At 38.6% G+C, this 23408-nt stretch overlaps 1 protein-coding gene across 16 annotated transcripts in view; it reads left to right on the forward strand.

Annotated features, from left to right (window-relative positions):
* The window catches only part of Tenm2 (teneurin transmembrane protein 2), a 1177215-nt gene that overhangs the window by 234993 nt on the left and 918814 nt on the right, over window positions 1-23408 (forward strand). Inside the window, exon 1 of one of the 16 annotated variants that reach the window (XM_074057722.1) lies at window positions 20958-20980. The exons of the other annotated variants lie outside the window; for them this stretch is intronic. The gene's annotated coding sequence lies outside the window, so the exon portion shown is untranslated. Of the gene's footprint in view, window positions 1-20957; window positions 20981-23408 lie in introns of those variants that run through there. 16 annotated transcript variants of the gene reach the window in all.

The following is a 23408-nucleotide window of genomic DNA, read 5'->3' on the forward strand; positions in this document are numbered from 1 at the left end:
TTTTTCAAACGCAAGTTCCTTTTTTCTGTTCCTGCAGCTTTTGGCTCACCCTTCACTTTTACTCTTCATCTTTGTAACTCCCAGAGCCAAAGAACTTCATTCTGATAACAGGGAAGAATGTGTCCTTGAGGTTGGGAAGTATCCAAGGTTTGACATGCGATTTTTTTTTTTTTGTCATGGTTGTTTAAAGGCTGGACTATTCCTTGTTTCATCAGGACTACGCTACATACAGACCAAATAAAGCCATGTACCATTTTGAAGTAGAAACTAACAATAATCCTTTAGTTAGAAGCCAGGCTACTTGAAGTGACTAGCACGAAGAGACCAGATTTCTATCAGCTCTGTACATCACAGCTGTGCACTCTTATGCATGAGGGTCATTCCATAGACTTAACAGGAAAGGTCAATCATATTTAGCACAAGTAGACCTTGTTACATTCCACAACAAATAGTAATTTGAAGATTCAAGTCACAATGTCTACATACTAAGCACTGTGGCTTGTCATGGGCAAAAAGATTACATTGAATGAAGCCGAGAAAGAAATACAAAAAATTGCAATGAAAGTGATATATCTTTCTTCCACATTTCACATCCATTTCAATATACTTTGTACTATTTCTGCTCCATGTCTTATGATTTTCTATTTTTTTATAGGCTCTAGTTATGTATCTCAAGCTAGCCTCAAACTTATCCTCCTGCCTCAACCTCCCAAGTGCTGGGATTATGGAAATGCATCACCACATATGCCTCTTTGCAGCTTAAGGTATTACCGCATCTAAATGTACCCATTTGACAACCCTGTTTCTTTATCAGTGGCAATCTTTTTTTCCTGGGACCTTTCCTATATTGATCTGCTAGGGTTACCATGAAAAAGCACCACAGGTTGTATACTTTTAAACAAGAATGAACAATTGTTTCTCCATATCCATATGTTGCTCCATAGATTCAACCAATTGCAGGTCAAAAATGTTCTAAAAATTATTGTGTCTGTACTAAACATTTACAAACTTCTTTTTCTTGTCATCATTCCCTAAATAATATATCACAACAATTATTTTCATAGCATTTGCCTTGTATATTATAGGTAATCTAAAGATGGTTTAAAATACTCAGGAAGATGGGTATAGATGATATGTGAATGCTATGGCTAGGTTATATGCAAATAATATACAATTTGATATTAGGAACTTCAGAATCCATGGATTTTAGTATCCTTGGAAGTCCTAGAACCAATGTCCCACTGATATCAAGGTATGACTACATTTCTGGCAGTCATAGTCAAAGTCAGGGTGTCAGAGGATTGGTTTCTTCTAAGGATCTCTGTTCTTGGCTTGCAGATGACTACCTTCTCCTTGTGTTTTCACATGGGTGTCCTGTTCCTGTCCTTATTGCCTCCTTTTATAAGAAAAGCAGTCACGTTGAAGTAAGGCCCACCCTAATGATTCATTTATCCTAGTTCTGTCTTTAAAGACCCCATTTACAAATGTAGAGCACCCATTCTTAAGGGGTAGAATGTCAACATATCAATTTGGAGTAACACAGTTCAACTCATAACAGTCCATTCTTTGGCCCCCTACAATTGGTGTCCTCACATTCATAACCTACCTGCTACTACTGTTAGCAGTCCTTTTAATGCAAACAACAGAAAAAGACAATGTGTCAAGAACAATAAAGAAAAATTCTTGATTCCCAGAACTGGAAAGTTCACAATGACTTTTTTTTTTTTTAACAGATCCATCTTTAAGCACAGCTGGACAGAGATACTACAGTTGTTTAGTGAGATGTTGACTGTGTTCTCTCCATGTGTCAGTTCTGTTTTTCTCTGAAGTAGTTCCTTTATCAGACAGGTTCTCCCTCATGTTCACAAGATAGCTGCTAATCCTAAATACAGCTTAGTCAATCTCTTTCTCCAGAATTGTAATGGAAGTCCCCGAATTCAAATATTATTAGCACTGTGTAAGTTTTGCATCTGTCATGAAACCTGTCCTGTGACAGGTCAAGGGATGCTGTGATGGGTGAGAACTGGGGTGTATGCATGGCTTTGGATAAGAGCTACACTGAATCCCATGGAAGAGTTTAAAAGGGGTTGTTCTTACCAGAGGCATGAGGGAGTGTGGCTAGACAGACAAAAGTCAATAAATGTTCATTCCACAAACCTTCACCTCTCAGACTTCCCAATTATTTCTCAAATCTCTACAGAGGCAGCTCCTCCTCCCCTAAACCATCTTTGATTCCTCTGCACAGTGCTGTGTTCACACCTCCATTATTGCATGAACTCTTAGCATGTCTGCCTGTCTCCATGAGCAGTGGGGTCTCTGAGAGGAACAGGCTAGCATTTCATCTTTCAAATACCTAATGGCAAGTACAATGCCCAATAGGTAGGACTTGTCTGTGTCTCTGTGTGAGTATGTGTTTTAAGCTGCTCAACTCAATGAACCATGGCTGCTCAATGAACAGCGGTGTATAGGAATTATTTTCCCATGGGAATCTACCATCATTTCTAACATAAACAGTAATTGAGAGGTAACTTTTGGAAACATCAGAATCAGAGATACCTGTTACTGCCTTGCACATCTTGGATGTGTAATAATCCAATAGCACCAGTGTCAAAGGAGAACATATCACAGGAAAAGAGCTGAGTGTTCTTGAGCAATGTGCATTCTGTCACTGGGTCTGTCTTTAAATCCACCTGTATTTGGATTATAGGATGCATGTCTTTGAGATTCTTTAAATGCTTCTGCTTGAGGAGCCAGGGGTGAAAAGATGAGATGTGAAAGGGACAGGCAGGAGGACCAAATGCAAGAATGTTCATGGAGTAGAGATTGAATTGTCTATACGCTTGGTCAAGCCAAGCACATTCTAGAATTAGGAATCATAAAAATATCCAACAGGTGGACCTGTGTCAAAAGGCAGTAACTATCAACTGAGACCAGCTTCTTACCTTTTATTCTTTTCTATCCTTTTGGATAAGCTCTTTGACTAAATCCATCAAGACATAGGAATGCCTTGGTCCCTTTAGTCTGTCTGCTGTGTTCATCCTCTGCTGTAAGTAAATATTATCTAAGATTAGTAACTGTATTTATTTCCAGAAGCCTCTCCATTTACTATTTCTCCTGTTAGAGACAGATGGCATCTTGACATAATAGCATACTTCTTTTTGCAATGCCTGGGGTTTTTCTTGATCAACCACAATCTTGTGAGAAAGTAGGAACTCCCTGTTTCCTATTAGTCCATAAATTTTGTAACAGCATATAATATTAGTGGATCCACAACTCTAGATGTCTGTTATTGGAGAACTCTGTCCACTTTATTACTTCCTTATGTTTATCTTACTGTCTAATACCTGGTAGATGCCTAATGAATATACTTATTAATGACTGAGTGAGTGAATAAAGAAAGGAATAAATGGTTTTCATTTGGGACATCCACATGTCATCACATAATTTTCACATTTTCACATCTGTTGCAACAATTGATGTCAGCAATTATTGTTGGCTCAAGATTATTACAATAGACCTGTCATTGTTTACACATGTCACATATAATCATAATTTCAGTCAAGTCATGTGCATTACTGGTAATGGGTATTGAATTTAATTATTGCCTTTTGAACACAGCAACTCCATGTTTCATTTAATGAACATTTAAAGAAGCAATACTGTCCTACATACTATCTATAGTCTTCCATTTGTGCTGTCTCATAAGATAGAAAAGGAATCAACAATAAAACTTTAAAAAATGGATATCAATTGCTTAGAAGAAAATCAAGATGATCACAGACACTACTTCAGGAAATGCTACCTCACAAACTTTCTAACACAGGAAGTTTTTCATGTATGGAACAACATAGACATTGATGAATATGCTTCAAAAAATTGATATAGAAGAGTTATATTCTATATGTGAAGAAATGGTAAGAATTTATTTTGTTTATATTTTCCAGAAGAGCTCCACAGAATTAAAATATAGTCTAAATAAGTCTTATAAGCTCTTTCAATAAGTTAAAAAAATTAAGTAGTAAAGCACAGAGCCATTGTTTGGTGTCATTTGTATTAGTCTTTTATAAAATAGTGGTATTTTGTACAACCAATAAATTTTAGATCCTCAAAATAAGGTCAAAATGAGTAGGAGAGATATTTTGGGGCCCACAAATTAATCATCAAGTCTCAAATCTTGTCACATAGACTATTTCCTCATGGACCCTTAAAACTAAGTGAAGTTATGTCCATTGTGATGGGCCTGAATTAGAACCACAGGTGAGTTTCTCCAAAGTCAGAATATTCTGATGGCTAGAATTAACTGTTGAGGAAAGTTGTGAGTTCTTCCAACTCTGAGATTTGCAAGGGAGATTATTTTCTATTCCAATGATGGATGGGTTTTGTCTATTTTTTTATTTATTAGCATATTATAGTTGTACCAGGGTACATTGTGACATTTAAAAGTTCTTAAAATATATCTAGATTTGCCCCCTCCATGTTTCTCCTTTATCCTCCCCCACCTTCTGAGCACAGTTTCAACAGGTTTCATTGTTCATTTTCATGTATGAATACTAAGTACTTCCACCATACTCACCCTCCTTCACTGTTTCCTTCTGCTCTCCCCCTCCCACTGGTACCAACCCCTGGAAGGGACTTACTTTATCTTCCTGTCCATCATTTTTCTAAAAAAATATTTTTGTTTGTTTGGGATGGTTGTATAGAGAGTTTCATTGTGATATTTCCATATATATAAACTTCAAATTGGTTTATGCCCTCCATCATTTTTCTCGTTCCTACCTCAGTCCCCTTCTTATGGTGATTTCACCAGGTTTTAATGCTCCATATTCATAAAGAAAGTATGCTAACAATATTCACCTTCTTTACTTTCTTCATTTACCTTCCCCTCCTGTTAGTGCCCTCCCCTTAGTGTGACCAGTTTTACATTCTTGTGTTTCATTGTTGAGGTGTCTGCGTATGTTTTTATGTACAGAGCTTCTGCCCTTTCCAAGGTGTGTGCCCTTCTGTGAGGTGACTAGGTGATTTGGCCTTCCTTTCCTCCTGAATATATAGGTACAAGGAAGGGACCAAATAAAATCACAAGATATGAGATTTAGCAGACTGTCTTCATCAACATGGCTGAAGCCTGAGAAGAAAGAAAAACACTCATGTTGTATGCAGTCTCTGTCAATCAGGAAGCAGTGATCGTGATCAGAGTTAAATGTCACTTCAGTTTCTATTTTAGAAAATAACAGGCAATTATTTTTCATGATCAGATACGCTTTGAGACAGTCCCCTTTTGAGGCCCATGGTACATCGTATTCAGGTGAAGAAAATATAATTAGTAGTATTTCCATACTTGGTCCATAAACAGAGCGCTGCTCTTATGTGGCTTGGTCTATATGTCTTCATACAAGTGAATGAAAGAATCCCAGAGAAACCAATGTCTTATTAATTTGCCCCTTCAAATCACTGTAGCAAATCCGGTATCTCCAAGGCATCTTTGAAGGGTGCCTTGTCATGTTCATTTAGCTAACCATAAGTCATAATGTAGAATGCCATAGCTAATAGACACATTTCATTAGGTCCTAATTTGGGCTGGAACGATTTGGCCTTTTGAAGACGGATGGGCCAATATGTAAAACCAACCAGTTTCAGAGAGCTATGATACAGGTCAGGATTAAAGAGTCACACTTGATAGTCCAGACCTCTGCCATGCATCCTTCATTTCTCTAGGTAAGATCTTGCTGCAAGTGTTTGTTTTGTCCTGTGCCTGGCTATGTTCTCTCTTCCTTAAACATAACCTCCATTGACATTGGGTTACGGAGTTGGCATAGTGCGCTGGTCTGTACCAGTTTCCCAGCATTAACCACACTGTGATGTGTGAGTCCCCCTCTGGTAGTAATGTGAAGACAGATGTGTTTTCTTGTGCCCAGCACTAAGACAGTGCCTAGAATAAAGAATATCTTTCAATAAATCAGGGAAAAAAGTGAGAAGTACATGAAAAGTTCTAATATACTTACGCATAGATAAATTAAAGGACTCCTCTTTCCTTAATATTCCTTATTGAAATGTAATTGGAGTTTTTACCTAAAAGTACTTTTTCATAAGCTCTTACTTTTCTGTTACCGGGCTTTCCTTTAAAGTACCCTTGTCCTGACAAAACTGAATACTATGACCAATAGCACTGCTCTAAAGAACAGGAATATACAACTGAATGATGTTCTATTCGTTTCTGCTTATGTAGATGCTTTTACTTCCTAACCATTTCTTTAGCTATAATATTTACCTTTCATTATTGTTTGATTTTTTTCACCCACGCTAAAGTTTGAATCTTGAATGTCCCTCATAGGTCCATGTGTTAAACGTGTGGTCCTCAGAATGACATTATTGGGGATTGCGGATGCTGTGTGGGAGGATTTGAAGTCACTGAGACCATGTTCCCGAAGGACACTGCAGGATATGGTCCCCTCCTCATTCTCTCTTTTGGATCTCTGGCTCATGGTGTTAAAAGGGTTTCTCTATGACATATTCCCTGCTATTGATATCTGGCATCCTCAGCAGAAGCCTAAAAACAATGGGTCTACCCAATCATGGCCTGGAACATCCAAAATGGAGCCAAAATAAACCTTTTCTTTTTATAAACTAATTAACGCAGGTATTTTGTTATAGTGAGGGAAAGCTCACTAATATACCCCATTTCTTTTTAACACTATAACTTCTTCTGTGAATGTTTCTTTTTTCTTTTTTTCCACTTCTACTCATTCTCCAAACTCTTGCTTATGTTTATCATTTAAGAATTCTTCCACTTAAAAAAGAAAAAGAAACAGACAACTGAACTCTATGGATCCTATTAATAGCTTTCTTGGCTCGTGCCAGGAAATAGCAGAGTTGGGGGCTCCAGGATTTGTTGATGTTAATATTTATAATGCCCTCAGGTACTCAGATTGTCTCCATCTTTTGGCTTCTCTGCCCACACCTTGTCCTTATCCTGCTTTATTTTCCAGTGCATCAAGTAGTCTAGTCCACACTAGCAACCAGAACTATGGCGCTCCCTTATTTATGTTCACCAGGAGAGAAGATGCATCTCTTTCTTTGTTCTGAGAGTGAAAAACACTTTCCAAATGTCTTGGGAAACTACTCATGTCCTCTTGCCCTGGGTTGCATCCCATGGCTAATCCCAAGCCATCCCTTTTGACATTGAAATGATATGTGCTCTTTGGATTTGAACTAGGATTACGCACAGATCCTGACAAGGGGAAGGAGAGCAACATGAATGACTTACCAATGGAGTGGAGATCAAGCCACTAAGTTCTGTGACTTCCACACAGTGGGAAAGGGGCAGAGTGGACAATAAAGAGGAAGGAATCAAAACACATCCCATCATTGTCATGCATCTTTTCCTTACATGTTCTAATGACAGCTCAAAACTGGCTTGTCCCAAAACAGTTCCCCTTCCATCCCCTGCAGCACATCCTCTTCTAAATTTTCCTACACTGTGAATTCCAGTGACATTTTTCCTTATTATCTCCTCTTAAACAAAGAATTATTTTTGATGCTTGCTTACCCTCAGAAGTAAGACAATATGTAAAGAACAAGATATGTAGTCCATTTATACAGCTTCTATTTATGGAGATTCTACTGTATACCAGAACCTATAAGTATAATAGATAAAGAATTATTAGATGAATTTAAGAAATTATATGGAAAAACAGTTGTTTCTTACAAACACTAAACAAATTTTTACATACTTACAAGATTAAGATTGCAACAAACCCTCTGGAGGCATAGAACAGAGTAACAGGAAAGATGGAGCAAAAATGAGTACACATTAAATTGGATGGATAGATACTCTTCTTTGAAGAAGAAACACTTTAGTTGGTCCTGAAGAGTAGAAGGAGGCAGACAGGCACACAGGCAAAGAGGTAGGATGAAGTATCACCCATAATAAGAAACCTATCCATAAAATAGGATTATCAAGGATCTGAGAAGATTCCACCAAGAGTGTCTCATAACACCAAACAGGAGAGGAGTGCCTCAGGAAGAACTGATGACATGGGGTCAAATGAGAAGAGGACCAAAAAGCAATTGTTTGTTTTGGCAACCTGGCTGTCATTGAGACCTGAGCTGGTGTATTTCTAGTGCTTTGATGGGAACAGAAGCAAGATTGAAGTGGTCAGAAAAATGATTGAAAGATGACCTAGTAGAGCCATTTTGTGTACCCAATTCTTTGAAGTTTTTTGATGGAGTACAGCATCAGTCAGCCATGGTAGAAGACTATGCAGTCATGGAATTAGGTTGCTGATTTTTGTCTATTTATTTTGAGATAAGACCACACATAAGTGAATACTCACTTGCACAAGGCCAGGGATTTTCACTTTGTTTTGTTCATTTGGTTTATTAACTGATAAATCCCCCACTCACAGAAAACACCTGATACATAGTAAGTACTCAAGAAACATTTCAGAATTAAATAAATGAGTTATACTAGACTATGCTTGTGTGTGGGTGGGAAAAGAATGGGAGGCCAAAATTGCAAAAGTGACATCTTTCACAAGAAGCTGCGCTCGGATTTGGTGCACCTGTGAAATGTTTGACATTTATGAACAGCAGGGACATGTTTTCCCATTGTAATAAGAGCAGGGAAAAAATGAGTACAGAGAGAGTGGGTTTCTAGGATTAGAATGGAAGCCCCCTTCTCCCTGTTTTTAGGGGTTCTTAGAGAGAGTGAGCAAGATGATCTGCAAAGTAAGGAGTGGCATGTGTACCACTCCTTTGTCATCAGCTGAGAGCAGAGACACATAACAGTAAGGAAAGGTAGTAAAATTTCTGAGTGGTTTAAGGCCATGTGACATGAACACAGCCACACCCTTCCATCTTGTTGACTAACCCCTGTCATTGTAAATCTGCATGGATGAGGTGGGGAGGAGGCCACCTGAGGACTGACTGGTTTCTCCAGGGTCTTATAACACAAATTGAGGGGTGAAGGAGGTGAGGATTTTTATTCTGCTGAAGTAGGAATAGAAATGGAGTCCAGTGGGAGCTATGGGAAAAGACAAATGAGTCCTTGGGATGAACTCAAAGAGCTGTCGTGGTGAGTGGGAAAATCGGAGGTCACTATCAGGAGCTGTGACTGCGAAGGCTGTATTGCTAGTCTCACTTTGTCACCTTGTTGGGACAGTCCATATTGTATCTCTCTAAGCTTTAGATTTTTCTCCATTTCCTCTGTTCTCACCCTTGTCTGAGACCTTGTTACATTACTCACCTGCCGCATCCTCCTAGCACACTGAGCTTTCAGTCTTTTCTCATCTCCTCCCGCTCTCTTCCCTGATATCTGATTGATTTTCTGAGGACAGTGTCTCCATCACACAGTGTCCCTGCTCAAGGTTTACATGCAGTATCTGGGGCAAGTCTAAAAGCTTTACTTGGCCTTCCTTCAAGGCTTTCTGTTATTTCACTGAACTTTGCATATTGAATTATTTCCCAGTTATTCCTTGATAGGAGTTCCTTTTGTGTCTACACTGTCTCCTGTCATCTTGTCCTCCCATGCCCTTGCCTGGGAACTCCTTCCTCTTTCTTTCTGCCAATGAAAATCACCATTGTGCTTGTAATCTAAATCTTTTTATCCCATCATTTAGAATTTACTAAAGATTTAGTTCAGGTACCTTGTTCTGCCAAGGATTTATGTCATCTTTTAATGTTATGAAGATTACATCAGAGGATTCACATTTAAGGATGCTTTCTTTGTATATCACATTTTTAAGAGTAAATCATAATAATGAAAATAATGAGAATAATAATGACAAACTTAACCGTCCCAATGTGGAAAAAGCAGTGTTTCTGTGTGACTCACACACCTCTCTATTTAACACTCATTAACCTCATACCCACACAATGAAATATTAGTTCTGGATAAAAGCAGCAATGCTGTTGGGGAATTTGGAAGTATCAACAATATGGAAATGCATTTACATCATGTGATCCATAAACAGTTAAATGACTGCATTTCCCCAGGTGATGTATTTGTCCCAGGTATGTATCTGCTTCCTGTGAAGCCATAAGAATATTCCAGGTGACAAGGGCAAAAGGCCATGTGTTCCAGGAAGAGTTTCCGTAGTTTTCGACATGTGCAAAAAGGCACTCTGTGTAGATAAAACACTAGTTACTATCATCTTCTTTATCAATAGGTGCTGGCTGTGTACTGTAGGCTGTGAGTCCTGGCTCTCAGAGTCTCCCAAGGGACATAGAGCTTTTTATCCAGGGGGAATGTTGTACTTCATCACTTGTGTGCACCCAGAGTGCCATCCTGTGGCCTAAAATGGGCTGTGTTTGTGTGTGGTTGTGGCAGCCTGTAGTATTTTTAAGTTTTATGAGGGACAAAAGTATATTGATTGAAAGATTTATTGAGTCTTCCTAAAAGCCTGTCCAAAGTGGGGAGGGGGCTAAAATGCAAAGGAGCACCTTATAATTCCTGTCAAATCCGTTCCAAATATAATCCTCATCTGGCCCATTGCAACTTCTATTCTGGTGTCTAATCCTTTGTTGCCTTCTTAATGCCTGTGCTGGTTTCCATGGTTTCTTCCCTCCCCCCCCTTTCAAATGTACATTAGCAATGATGTTTGCTTTTGTCTTAATTTCAAAACAGATTTTAAAACGCTAATATTTGTAATGTCAAAAGATTAGGTAACTTGACTTAAGGAAATAAGGCATTTCACACTTGGGCAAACTGCAGTGGGATAAAGCCTCCCAAACAAAGGATGTACCGTGGTTCTTTCCCAGTGCCTAAAGCCTGTAAAATCATAGCAAGGGAAATGTGACATATTATTTTAGTGCCATTGCTTAATTCTAGTGAGGGTACAAAGGAACAGGTGTTCTCATTTGCTTCTTGGAGAAGCATAAAACGATGTAAACTTTTTGGATGACAGTCTTGTATATAAAAAAATAATTCAAATTTCATTTATGTTGATCCAGTCTGTCTTTGTTTTAGGGATTTTTCTCCAGAAAGTGAGCACAACAGTATGTCCAAAATGCTGTATGTTTATATAATTTATAGTAATTTAATAATTTTTATGCCAATTTTGTGATAATAGAAGAATTGTTCGATAGGTATAGAATCTCATACAATAGATATGCTTAGTAATTATTGACAATTATTTTATAGAAAAAAGAATATTTAATGAAGGGGATATATTCCTAGTATGTTCAGAGGCAACTGCACATTACAAAATTAGTAATTTGGGTTTACAATGGATATACAAAGAACCAAAAAATAAGCCCATTCTCTCCCAGCCAGAAGTAGAAACCAGCCGAGAAAGTCAGCTAACAGAGATCAAAATGACAGATTTTTAATGTTCTTTGTCACTTATTGAGCTTACTCTCCTCACACTAAACTTGAGCACTCAGTTACAGGAAGACTCAAACCATGCCACCATCCCTCATGGCTGGAGAGGTGTCTCCCTTTGTTCAGTTCCATTTCCCATTGTCACCAAAGAGTAGAATGACTTTTCTCTCATGAGGATGAGGAAACAAAGGGTGGGTAGGGGATGGAGCTATTTCCTGTGCTGTGCCCATCTGGAGATGGGCATTTCTTCCTTTCTCTGGCAAAACAGGAGCAAAGACATGGGCTTTCCTACTCAGTACTTTGCAGCTTTGATGGGTTCTTAATAAGTTTAGGACTCAGAAGGTGGGAGGATTATTATTGAAATACTAATTAATATGTGTATGGGCTACAAAACTGTGTGTATGCATATATATATATGTATATATATATATATATATGTACATATATATATATATATATATACATATATATATATATATATATAAAATAGCTGCATATATCCATGATATAAATATGTTGTCATTTTCATAAATGGCATGAATGCACACATATAATAAAATTAGCATGCAATATATAAAGGAACATATGTACTGTATATATGTCATTATAAATCATAATATATATAATACTTGTTTTATTTTCATATTGGGGCATTAACTATGTTTAATGTTTATGTATTGATGACATTAACCCAGCACAAAATCATGCCCAGAATTTGTCTGCTTGTTTTGAATCAAGCATTCTCCATGATGTGATAAGGCAGCCTTTCCCCATTGCACGGGGACAGTAATCAGTGGGGAGCTGCTTGTTACCCACACATACAAGAGCATCCAAAGTACTTCCACCTGCTAACATGTGCAAATATGATGGAGATGTAGTTTTGTGTGGGTTCATGTGGAAAGTGGAGGGAGGAGGAGGTAGAGGGCACTTGTGGGAAGCAATGAAAATTGCAACACATGTAGTACTTCTGCTCACGCTCAAGAAAGCTCCCCACCAACAGCTCTTTGGATTTATCCACTTATCTGTCATCTCTTCATCATTCATTTTGACAAGTTTATAGAAAATCAGTGAACACCACAATGGAAAGTATTAAAATTCTTGCCCCCAATTGAAAGTACTTCTGAACAAGGTATAATTTCCAGAGGAGCCAGCTATTAAAATATTATCAATAATGATAAATATTTGATAATATGTATTAGACACCATGCTAACCCCTTTACACGCACTGTCTTACTTGATCCTTTCAAACAACAGCCTAAGAGATAGATACATTGGTATTCACTTTCAGTCAACGAGAAAGCTCAGACACGCAGAGTTTAAGGAATTCTTCAAGGTCGTACAACAAGTTAAGTGATGGAGCTGAATTCATACCTAAGCAATTCGACCCCCAAGTTTATGGTCTTTCTCATATCACCAATAGTCTTCACAGCCTGATTCTTTTGCAGGAGATATTACTTCACCTGCTGAATTCCTCTTGCAGTTTTGGAATGGAAAGATAGCTTTACTGAATATTTTAAAACTTTTGGAGAGACGCTCTCAAAGTTTAAGGTTGTCAAATGAGTCTTATTAAAAATAATTAAAGCAATATCCCAGTCATCAAGAACACATTTGTATTGAAGGTGAAAAAAAAAAAAAATAAGTGACTGGTGCTTGAAATAGAAACCCCAAAGCAATTTGTGATCACATAACAAAATAAAATGTGGGTGCTTCCTGCCTCCGCTGGTTCTGCCTCTCCCTCTCCTTTGTGAGTCTCTGTTTATCTTCTACTGAAAAGAACAAACCCCTGGGATAAATCACTTCATTCCATATCATTCTTTTCTGCTCTTTTGAATTTAAATTTGAAAATGTGAAGCCTGAGAGATCCTAGAATCTAGTCTTTTTAATATGAAATTAAATTTCGGGGATGGCACGGAAGAAAAGCTTTAGAAAGTCTAATGGATTTTTTCTGGGGGAACATGAAATTAAATATCGGTAATTGTTTGATATGCTTTTAAGTAAGGGCTCTAAATCCATCCCACCACAGGAACTTCCAGATGTACCAGGCATTAGTATGACAACTGAAATGGTTTCATGCTTTAAAAATGACGAGAAACTCATTTTGAAACCAGATGACAGATACAAAAGTTGGCAGTATGTCTAAAAGAAAACATAGCATGCAGAGGGAGACCTAAAAATACTGTAAACAGAAACTGAAAGACAACTTGGAATTTCACTTGAGAAATGTTGTAGATTTTAAAATAGTACTAGTGACTTCTTTCCCCTTTACAATGAAATTTGATGGATTTTTTGCTGTAAGAGAATTTTAAAAATCCTCGTATCATTCTTTGTAAATTAAATTGTGTGTATATATATATGTATATTATCATCCTAAGATTTGAATATTTATGGTATCATACTGAGTTTCCAAACCTGAGTCCTCCATGAGCTAATTTTCTTTTGTCTCTTTGATGATTCCTCACCTAGGTTTAGGGTAAGAGGTAAACTAAGAGCAGTGGTTCTCAAATTCCACTGTGTATGAGGATCCTCTGGAGGGTTCTAGAAAACACTGATGGCTGACCCCATGGCCAGATTGTCTGATATCGTGTGTCTGGAGAGAGACCTGAGAACTTGTATGTCTAGCAAGTCCCCAGGTACTGTCTACACTGCTGGTACCTGGACCACACTTTGAAAACACCTGATCTCCCAAGAGGAAGAAACAGCCAAACATCTGCCTATTGCTGCCATGCCTCCTCATGAATATCCATGTCAATAAAATTCAAAGTACTATTTTGTGTTTATTGGTGGCTCCAAAAAGTTTCAGCATTGACATACTTAACTGAATTCATAGATTTATGAAAGAATGAGTAAATTATGGATTTTTTGAAGAAAGAGATTCAAAAGCCCAATATAGATCATAAAGCATTTCACATTCCTTGACTGATGCATAAATTTGAAAATGCTTGATTTGTGTATATAATATATGTTTGAAAGGGTAAAAAAAACATTGACCCATAAAAGAAATTCTTACAAACCATGAATTCAATCAGTAGAGTGAATGCAGGGGTCACTGTAAGGGAAATACTGGTCTATCTTCATAGTTAGTCCTAGGTGTGGACAGCTTACAGTCCCTTGTCAATCATTGGCAGGATAATGGCAGTAAAACCCAGACAGCTTCTTTTGAATGCATATGACACAATACAAACTGGATAGGAGAGTCTTCAAAATTTATTGGAGTGATCATAAAATATGTGACCCCTTCAAGCATATCTTTAGGTCATATCCAGAACTGAAACATTGTTGAAGCAGGTCCAGGAAAAGAGCAAATGAAATACAAGGTTGGAAGAACCTAGTCTATGAAGCTGGGAGGAATTCAGGAGAGGCTTTATGCAAATGAGGGAGCGAGCGGTAAATTATGGTAGCGGGCTGTGCCACTTTGCTAATGAACTTTAAGATATTTAGAGAGAGTGGTCCACCTTCCACCAGAGCACATCATTTTCCTTCCTCCTGTCTCTCCTCCCTCCCTCTGTTCCCATCTTTCTCTTTACTTCCCTTACTCTTTCCTTATATCCAACAAGAATTTCTGCTGACCTATTCTGTGTCAGGCACCCGTTATGCTAGATGGACTTTGAGATTACTGCAGCGATTAAGACAGTTGTAGTCTTTACTTACACATATCTTGCAGTCATTTAAGAAAAACAGATATTAAGGAAATAAACTAGGAAAAGTCCTATGAGGTAAGAGTGTGTGCTGTGAAAGCCTGTGAGAGAAGGATCTCGCCTATCAAACAATCACAACAAGTTTCTCTGAATAAATGGTGTTTGGATTCCTTCATACTTTGTGGGACACGGACTTTGCCTTGTCCACTCCTTACCCCTGCCCCTAGAACACTGCCTGGGACAATATAGACACTGAATAGATAAACATTACATAAAGAATTCTGAGCTCTGATGATGAACAGAGCTAGCTCTGGGTAGCAAAGGGTAGTAAGGGGTGAAGCGGGATGTGTGCCCAAACATGACCCAAGAGTGTGGGCTACACATGTATTGATAGTCACCCACGTATCCAGCAAGCATTGGATAAGCTTAATGAGATGACCAAGCACTTAAACACCGGTGATGTTCCTGAGTGCAAGTTGATATGCATGCTGTGTCAAACAGAAAATGGGATTTGATGAACCACTAGGAAAAAAACCACAATATAAAATAGTCCATTGAAAAATCTGAAAATATTAATAATAAATTATTAGTTTTGAAATTACGTTTTTTGCATGTGTTTGGTTAAATGAACTACACTGCTAAAATTCTACATGTTTTTAATATGCCTACTTGTAGCATTGCGTACACAACTCGCGCGCTTTCTCTTGCACAGCACTGGTGCACAGTAAAACATATATGGGAGTTTTTGACAGAAGTGTCACCTGAGAAGGAAAGACTGGCGTGTATTGCAGACTTTTGCTCTCTTATCTGAAAGACAAGACCATTGCCTCCCATTTGTTCTTGCTCTATAGCGAGTCCCTTCACAGAGAGAAACATGCACCCTGCTGAAGCGCTGTTATGTTATAAAAATGTTTTTGATTTATTATTTGATTGTCACATTGTGCATCTCCATGCAAAAATCTTAGTATCTTAGAATGCTGCTGAGTGAATAGATGTCCTATTCGCTTCGGAGGCGTGTGGCAATGGATGTAAGTGACAACTGTATTTGTTCACCAGTTCCACTCCTAGTTTGTTTGCTCGGGAGAGGTGATGTTGACTGGGTTGTTTTGGTTTCATAGTTTAGTAGTCATGCATTGGGGCAAATTAGTTCCTTTTTTCAAGAAAAAACAAACTGTAAGAAATAGAAGAAGAGTGTTACCATTCCACTTAGTTAGAACTTCAGCTTGTAGGTGTCTTAAATCCCTGAATAGCAAAAAAGGGTTAGTGATTAGACACTATATTCTGAATACATTCAGAAGGATTGTGGCATCTGGAAATCAAAGAAATGCATTGCAGACATTGATTCTGAGGTCCAGTTTTGTGTGCACTAAAGCATTGGAAGTAGGAAGATTGGCTGTCTTTTTGCAGTTGCTTTCAGCTGAGGGGCCCTTTGGTTTCAAACAAAGGTCGCATAGAGCTATGAAAGCAAAACAGAAAAACAACCACCTCCCTGAAAACCCAAACATTAACCACCATGATGTAGGGTTGAAGCATAAGCTAGTGCCTAGTGCTCACATATCCATTATCTATTTAGCTCCTATTTTGTTGTCTTCCCATGTCCTTCATTCATTTGGATCTAAGAAGGGATAAGCGACAATATACCCTTCTGTTTTCTTGAAGAACAGACACAAGACAAGGTACTCTTGCTGCTCTCAGATAAACCAATTTAGGCAAACTTAATACACTATAGAGTTTATCTCCCACATATGTGCCCTCAATGGACATGTGCCTGGGCCTCCCTCACCATGACAGTTAATAGATTGAGAGTCCCCTAAGAGACTGGTAATGCACACTTCTGGGTGCTTCTGGGAGGGTGTTTTCAGAGGTGACTAAATGTGGGGAACCCTCTTGCACAGCCATGCTCTAAGTTCCTGTCTACCATGAGATGAGGAACCTTGCTCTGCCACCTTCCAACATGCTGTTCCGATCACCACGGTCCAGAAACAATCAGGTCAGCTCTGTGGACTGAAACCATGAGCCAAAGTAACTCTTTCTCCCTTCTAAGTTCTCTTGGGTATGTGTCACTATGACGAAAAGTCTTACTAACCCACCTACCTTAATAAAAGGTGAAGGATATGTCACTTATCCTCTGAGTGTTCTCTATGAGATTTTCAGCTTGATTAGGAAAGAATCAATTTGATTTTCAGCTGTTGTTAAGTGGAGCAGTAATGCATCCTTGCCCCTTCATGGACATTTTGGGATTTTGCTTGTTATTTTTTCTTGGGGCATAATATCCTGATATCTAAAGTGAGAGCATTGGAATTCTAACTCAATCCTCCTAAAGGCCTGAAGGATAGGTAATATTGCTTAAAGATTTATTGAATGCCTACTGCATGCCAGGGCAGGTGTTCATTTAGCAATATTAGGGATGAAGTATCTTTGATGCTTGGAGTAAAGAAAAATCTTAGCAAAGACTGTTCAAGAAAGCTAAACAAGGTAGAGAAATGCATTCAGGGCCAAGGTCACGCCTTTTTGGTAGGCCTAGTATGATAGAGTTCTCCTGGCATCTGCTCAAGTAGAAGTTCACAAGGTTAATTTGCTCTATGCTTCTGAAACCCAAAAAAGAAAATTTTAGAGGGCTATGAAATATCTTCTCTGGGGTTCAGGAAAACTTTGCAGAAACAAAGAAAGCTATAGAATAGAAGTGCCAGAGTTAATAAGAAAAGATATTGAGGGAGTGGAGAAGCTGAGCCCAAGCTTGAAGAAACATTAGCCTCTGTGTAGTTCAATAAATGTGTTGGGCTATAGCTGTTTATTAATGGAGCCTGACCACCATCCTAAAATAGTTCAAATTATCCCTCAGTTATAGTAGGAGAGTGGTAGGTGAGTGGTTCTTCTTCACTCTGGCATTTGGGGAAGGAAGGAAAACACAGAATTAGAGACTCTGCCTCTTTCCATATGTCTTCCAAGGTTGTGTTCATTTTGTCCAGTTATATAGGAAATAGGGTACAGACAAATAATGTGAATATGTTTCATCTGGGTAAATTGTAAAGAAAAGAATTTAATCTCTCACAGTTCTGGAGACTGGGAAGTCCAATATCCAGGTGTCAGTATGTGACAAGGGTCTTCTGGCTGCATCATCCCATGGCAGAAGACAGAAGAGCAAGGAAACACACATGAAAGCATGTGAGAGAAGGGAGCCAAACTCTTCCTCTTATCATAAACCCACCCTCATGATAATTAACTTACTCCTATGATAACGAACACATTCACGACGCCCTCATGACCTAATCAGCCTTAAGGTCTCGCCTCTGCTTTCCACACTGTTGAGCTGGGCATTAGGGTTCTAACACTGGAACTTCAGGAGGCACATTCAAATCATTGCATTCACCCTCTGGCCTCCCAAATTCACATTCTTTCTCACATGTAAAATGCATTCACTTCATCCCAATAGCCTTAAAGTTTTGACTCATTCTAGCACCAACTCAATAGCTCCAAGTCCAAAGTCTCATCTGAATCGCACATGGATGAATCTCATGAGTCACCGCCAGGACCCATGAAATTAACATGTTATGTACTTCCAAAATACCATGGGATGAGCATAAGACAAAAACAGATGCAAGCAACAGGAGGCAGGGTAACTGGTACCAAGTTAGACAAAAACAAAATAGGGAAAACAGCAAATTCTTAAAGCTAGAGAATAATCTTTGACTCCATGTCTTGCACCCTGAGCACACCGGTGTAGGGTTGGGTGCCAAATGCCTCAGGTAGTCCACCCTGCTAGGCTCTATCCACCCTGCAGTTCTCACTGGTTGGAAACTCATACCTACAGCTTTCCTAGGCTAGAGTTTTCTGTTAGGGAGCCTATAGCTCTGGGGCCATGAGCGTGGCCCCATTTCCATGGCTCCACAGGTCTCTGCCTTAGTGAGGGCTTTCTGTGGTGGCTTTCTGTCTGACACATCATTTGAGATAAAGATGGAGGTTACCGTGACCCTACTGCTGCTACATTCTGCATATCTGAGAAATTAATGCCACATGGATCCCACTACTTCTACCATTTATACCCTCTAGAAGGACAGTACAACTTCACATGGCATGTGAGCCACCATTGGGGTGGCCAAGGAGCACTGTGGCAGAATTTGATCACTAGAGTTTCAAGACTGTAAAGGACAGTGAATGCTTACTTCCAGTGGTGCTTCTGTGGAAATCTTGAGGTCAAGGTCCTACCGTGGGGCTGTGATGGGAGGAGCAGCCTTGAAGATATCTGAAATCCCTTCTGGGACATTTTCCCACTGTCTAATGAAGAGTGATGAATAGTGCCTGGCTCTTTATGCCCATAGCAAACTTTAAAAAAATGCTTTTATTAGCATGCAATAGTTGTCTGGGCGGTTTCTTTGTGGCATTTCCATATATACATATATTGTACCCCAGTTTGGTTCATCCCTTCCATTATTCTCCCTCTTCCTCCACTCCACTTCTTAAAATGACTTCTGCAATGGTTTCAATGTTCCTTATTCGTACATGTGCATAAGATAATCTCTTTAGCAAAGAAAGGGTTCTTCTTGTAAAGATACCCCTTCACTCTTTGCGTGGCCAGGCTGTACATGTTCCAGATCTTTCTACAATGTTTTTCCTTTAGTCACAAATTCCTTCTTTAGCTGATACATTTCATTGCACACCTTTCTGAATGTGGTTAAAAAAAACCTTCAATATTTTGCTCAGAGATTTTTCTGTCCAATAATTCAGTGCTCTTAAATTTTCTTCCATAACGCCCTTGGACATGAATGCAATTCATCCACATTCTTCACAACTTGGTAATAAGGATGCCTTTACTCCACTTTCCAATGCCTTCCTCATTTCCATCTGACACCTCATCAGAATGGCCTTCATGATCCATATTTTAACACACCATTCTGGTCATAACGACTTGAGTAATATCTACATTCCAGGCTTTCTCTCTATCTCTTTCTTCTGGGACCTCACCAGAATTACCCTTAGCAATTCATTCATGACATGCAGATTTTTTCCAGCCAACCTTCTTCCAGTTTTTAACTATTATCCAGTTTCCAAAGTTCTTTCACATTTTCAAATATTCATTATAGCAACAATTCCATTTCTCAGTTCCAATGTTCTGTTTTCTATTGCTCTAGTGGAATACCACAGACAAGCTATTGTTTTTTAAGAGTTTATTGCTCATGGTTCTGGAAGCTGGGAGGTCCAACATAAAGGTATCTGCATCTTTCTGCATCATTCAATTTAGAAGGATGAAGGACAGTTGAGTGTGCAGATGTGTGTGTGCACGAGCACACAGAGCACACATGCACAAGCAATATAGTGTGTAAGAGCTTGTGCATGAGGGTAGAAGGCTGAACTCATCCTTTTTATCAGGAATTTGATCCCATGGTAACTAACCTACTGCCCTACCAATATTAATCTAGTCAAGAGTATAGGGCATAATCATCTCTTAAAGGCTCCACCTCTGACACTATTGAATTGGGGATTACATTTCAGTTCATGATCTTCTGAGGACTGAAACCATGGAAAGTGCCTAAGAGATTTTTTATGAATTGTGCCTGGAAATGGAGTGCAAAACTTCTCCCTTTTCACGGAAAGGTCTCGGTTACATAGCTGCACCTCACTGAAGAGAGTGTGAAATGCAGACAAGATGTACAATGAGATGAAGTGGAGAACTTAAAGCTAGATTACCTACCAGTGATCTCTCCTAAATTGGCTCAGCTGAGACTTTGTCCTCAGAGCCTTGACATAATCTTATTTTTGCCTTAAGATCACATTTGTGGAGGCAACACAGTACCCTAACGTGCCAGAGAGTGTAACATTTCAGTCTTTCCAAAATCCCTATGTGAAGCTGGATGCTTCACTTGTTCTCACATGTAATAGTTCTCTGGAAAGACAGGAAATGTAATGTTACATCACCTTGTTCCTCTTGTCACCTTGCAGGCAACATAAGGAATGCAAATACCAGGTGTTTGCAGTCAAGTGGACTTGGGTACAGCTCTTTGTTCTTGACTTGATAGCTCTGTGGTTTGGGGTAAGTGCATTAACATCTCACTCTCAGATTTGATATTTTAATTAGGAAACAAAACAAAATAAAAAAATCCTACTTCCCCAAATTGTCATAAGGAGTAAATGATTTTTAAATACAATAATAATAATAAATTTAAATCTTAACAGAGTCCCATTTTTTCATGTTAATTACCTAGAATTTCCTGTCTCTAAAAATATACTCTTAAAAACCAAGAATTTGATTTGAGTGTTCTTAAATAACATTTTAGTATCAATGAGGACAGCAATATTTACTTCTTTATTCATTAATATATTGAGAATCTTTTATACCCCTCCCCCTTAATTCTGTGACTCACATGGGATATAGGACCAATAAGGTTTAGTGCAGAGTTGGTGCTATATGCATACTTCTTGAATATCTGTCTTTGAATCAGTCAACAACCACCTCCATTTGTGTAAAGTTAAGTCTCTCAAGATCTTGTTATGATTATAGTCGTAAGGGATTTTTCTTACCTCAGATTGTTCTAAGGGAAAGGAACTTGAAAAGAGGCATATAAGCTTGCTGACCAAGTCAGCACAAAATAAAGTTAGTAAAATCTTTTATTTCTTGGGTTTCCTGTCACTGAGATGTTTAGTGCAAGTTCCTTGTCTGATATTTGGGGGAAGAAAAAGCATTTTCTACACTTCAATAAAGTCTAACAAGGTCTATGCTCCTGGAGACCAGCTGTTATGGTGACCATGGCTTTGGAAGCGTTCAAGGATCATAGTAAAAATGTGCAGAACTTGGGAGAGAAAGGGTGAAAACAGAGAAAGGGCGGGTTCAGAGACACTTGCTTTCTTGAGACCTTTTCCACTGAGGGGCTACTTAGTTCAAAGTCTTCAAAGGAAGCCCTGGAAGAAAGGCATTTGTGTCAGAACCATGTCAAGTACTAAATGCCTAGAGAAAGTGCTCTCCTCCCTGCTGCGTGTAACATGGACATGAAACTCAGGCTCTGTATTATGTATCTGTGCCAAGCTCAGTCCTCCATCCACCTCTTCGACTTCCAAGGAAGATTCGATCCTATCTGGGTCAGCTGCTTCACCAGCCCTTTTGCCTTGAATGCCTCCAACTTCTGTCTTACAGTCTGCAAATATTTACTGCCTTCACAAATGGAGTGCTCTTCCTCTTGTGAGCTTATATTACAAAGAAATGAGAAGAGATCTTGACAATAAACAGGAAAAAAACTGAACTGGATTATTAGGGAGAGTGATGCCAAGAAGTAATAAAAAAGGATTTCTGATAGGAAGTAAGGGATAAGTCTTGAATTTAGATAAGGAGATGAAGAATGTCCTTTGGTGTAGAGGGAATTTGAGTTGACACCTGACTTCCCTATATGGCCCTGTGGACAGACTCTTTTAGGAAGAGGCTAGTGCTAAGGCACTCACTATGTGGGAATATCCTTGACTGGTTCACAGAAGAGAAGGAAGACCTTGATGTGTGTGGAATGGAGTTTAATAAGGTTGAAGGTGTGATAATAGGAGGTACTGATTTAATTAGTTCCTTATGGGCCACAAGAATGAATGAGTTGAGATTTTATCCTAAATGTGATAAGAAAGAAACCATTTGTACTTACTGAGAGTTTGTTTTTTCTGTTTACTCCACGTGGTTCAACATTCCAATTACTTAGCATTCTTTAGTATTTTGAGCTCTGTAGTCAAAAATCATAGTTCCTACCCTATCAAATTACAAGAAAAATCATAAGACTTTTTATAGGATTTATTGGCACTTCCAAATTATGAATCATGAGTGGCTATTTGTATTTCTTTGTACTTTTTTTATGTTTGGAATTAAGGGTAAAGTCATTTTTCAAGATGATTCTAATGAAGACTTTAATGTATTAGAAATAACAAGATTGTGAAGGTCCTCATTCAAAGGGGTGTTTGCTAAAAGCCATATTTTTTCTTTTAGGCATGCTCCCCATTTAAAAGCATTTATCTTTGAAAGTATGAATGAAATAGTTAAGGGAATTGGTGCTAATTAGGAATGACAGGCTGACTATAAACTTCTGCCCTCTTTTCCTTCTTGTTATTTTTTTCTATGAGTTTTATGCAAAACATTGACATAAATGTTTGCTTGTGTATGAAAACACAGATTTCAACTTGGTGGCCCTGCTTTTTATGGTTAAATTTGTTCCATATTTGTCCATGTATGGGAAGCAAAAGTTGTGAGACAAGAAACAGTAGGCTCTTCCCGTGAAGTCATAAAACCCCAACTAGAAAATAAAGAATGCGTCAGCATTGGTTTGCATGAGCAGTGGCTTTGGGGTGCGTGCATTCCAAAGTTGAGATTTGGTGTGATTTAGGGTTTATTTTTACTTCCTCCTCTTGTCTGCTCTTTATCAATTATATGGTGATGCCATTGGGACTCATGCTAACACATTTTTTTCTCCCCAGAATTGTTTGGAAGTCAGGAT

Source organism: Castor canadensis, chromosome 16 (genome assembly GCF_047511655.1).
Source record: "Castor canadensis chromosome 16, mCasCan1.hap1v2, whole genome shotgun sequence".
In the NCBI taxonomy this organism is placed as follows: Eukaryota; Metazoa; Chordata; class Mammalia; order Rodentia; family Castoridae; genus Castor; species Castor canadensis.